Source organism: Monomorium pharaonis, unplaced genomic scaffold (assembly GCF_013373865.1).
Source record: "Monomorium pharaonis isolate MP-MQ-018 unplaced genomic scaffold, ASM1337386v2 scaffold_115, whole genome shotgun sequence".
Classification (NCBI taxonomy): Eukaryota; Metazoa; Arthropoda; class Insecta; order Hymenoptera; family Formicidae; genus Monomorium; species Monomorium pharaonis.
In genome coordinates this window covers 47,501-49,649 of record NW_023415379.1, presented here as the reverse complement: position 1 = coordinate 49,649, position 2,149 = coordinate 47,501, and the positions used below count along the sequence as shown (strand labels likewise).

The 2,149-nt window shown below is 55.3% G+C and overlaps 1 non-coding gene across 1 annotated transcript in view; it reads left to right on the top strand.

Moving 5' to 3' along the window:
* Window positions 1-1,938: 1,938 nt before the first annotated feature.
* The window catches only part of LOC118647992, a 1,921-nt gene continuing 1,710 nt past the window's right edge, over window positions 1,939-2,149 (top strand). Inside the window, exon 1 of the ribosomal RNA XR_004965129.1 lies at window positions 1,939-2,149. This exon is cut by the window's right edge and continues 1,710 nt beyond it. This is a non-coding gene — a ribosomal RNA (small subunit ribosomal RNA).

The following is a 2,149-nucleotide window of genomic DNA, read 5'->3' as shown; positions in this document are numbered from 1 at the left end:
CTTAAAACACAATATTAAAAGGAGCAACAACACACAGAGTATTCGACAAAGCGCTAGAGACAATTGTGTAACGTACGGTAGTCAGAGGCAGAATGAGCGAGACGACTTATTTTCCGTTAGTCATTTTCGACAAAATGTCGAAAGTAAGCGAGATGAGAATTAAACGTAATAGCGCAATCTTATATATATACATATATATATATATATATATATATATATATATATATATATATGTATGTATGTATGTATGTATGTATGTATGTATGTATGTATGTATGTATGTATGCATGCATGCATGCATGCATGTATGTATGTATGTATGTATGTATGTATGTATGTATGTATGTATATATATCAGGCCGAGGCTGACCGTAGGACTCGGCCGGAGGTAACGACGGCGTCGAGCGGGGCCGGAGGCGACGACCGCGAGCGCGGCCGGAGGTATCGTCGGCGCCCGAACGAGGCCGGAGGCACCGACGACGTCGAGCGGGACCGGAGGTACCTCCGACGTCCCGAGCGCCGCCGGAGGTAACGACCGTGCTCGCCGCGCCCGAGCGGCTAAGTCCCTCGGGCGTCGAGATCTCGCCCGTTTCGCCCGTATACCGCCGTGCTATTCACCGTGCGTCGCCGACCGCCTGGCCGGCCGGTTGGGTATTATAAGAGGTGCGGTGCGCTCGACGAGTCGAGCGACAGGGACGATGGTTCGAGCGCGTCTTTCGCGTCTCGTGCGTTCCGTACGAGTATCCCGAGGCTCGAAACGTTAAATGTGAAACACGGAACAATGATTTGTGATCGTATCGCGGGCGACTCTGCGTCGCGTCTTCGGCTACAGTCCCGAAGGCCTTCGCGAGTCGACCGAGACCGGAGGTAACGACCGTGCTCGCCGCTCCCGAGCGGCTAAGTCCCTCGGGCGTCGAGATCTCGGCCGCTTCGCCCGTATACCGCCGTGCTATTCACCGTGCGTCGCCGACCGCCTGGCCGCACGGTTGGGTATTATAAGAGGTGCGGTGCGCTCGGCGAGCCGAGCGACACGAACGAGCGCGTCCTTCGCGTCTCGTGCGTTCCGTAAGAGTCTCCCGAAGCTCGGAACGTCAAATGGTGAAACACGGACCATGATTTGATCGTATCGCGGGCGACTATGCGTCACCTCGTCGATACTCGACTCTCGAAGCGGGGTGCTCCGGGGCGGCGGCGACGTCGACGACGACGGCGACGAAGCCGTACACGCTCGAGCCCTTACGTACAGAGCGCGCTGGCACTTTTTCCCTTCCGTTTCTTTTTTCAGGTACGCAACGCACATTTTTCAAACACAGCATTGCCACGAGTCGGTGTCGCAAGACCGAATGGCTCTTATGTGGCGCGCACACGTAGTGTTGGCCGCGCGATCGTCCCGCGTTCTTAGACGAACGTGTCCGGACGCATCGTCGCGCTTACCGAACATCAACTCCACGGAGACTAGTGGCGGAAGGTGAGCGGTCTCGCGCCGCTCTCTCTTCCCGCTTACTTGTACACCGTAGCGAAATTATATTCAAACGCAAGGTTCCGAGATGACCGATGTGCATCGCGCACAGTCGATCTAACGTCGGGGCTGAACGGCGCTTTACACACGCCGTTCGTATATGGGAGAATGAGAAAACTTGAAATGACACGAAATGAAATTGACAGAAGAAGTGTAACGACAGAAGAGAAAAATGAGAGAGTGTCGCCGACCGGCTCGCAAGACGCCGGCGGCGGAGTAACGACACCTCCGAGCAGCAGCGATGGCGAAGCTTTCGCCCGCCCGCCCGCTCGCTCGCTCGCTCGCTCGCCCGTTCGTACGCTCGTTTCGATCTTCCGCGGGGCGCGCGCTCACCGAGCGCGCGTTCTCGGAGTCGACGACGCGGACGACGACGAGCTAGTGCCTCGCCGCTCACGCAGCGCGCGCACGCACGTAGTAGCTCCCTGGTTGATCCTGCCAGTAGTCATATGCTTGTCTCAAAGATTAAGCCATGCATGTCTCAGTGCATGCCGAATTAAGGTGAAACCGCGAATGGCTCATTAAATCAGTTATGGTTCATTAGATTGTACCAACATTTACTTGGATAACTGTGGTAATTCTAGAGCTAATACATGCAAAACAGAGTCCCGACCAGTGATGGAAGGGACGCTT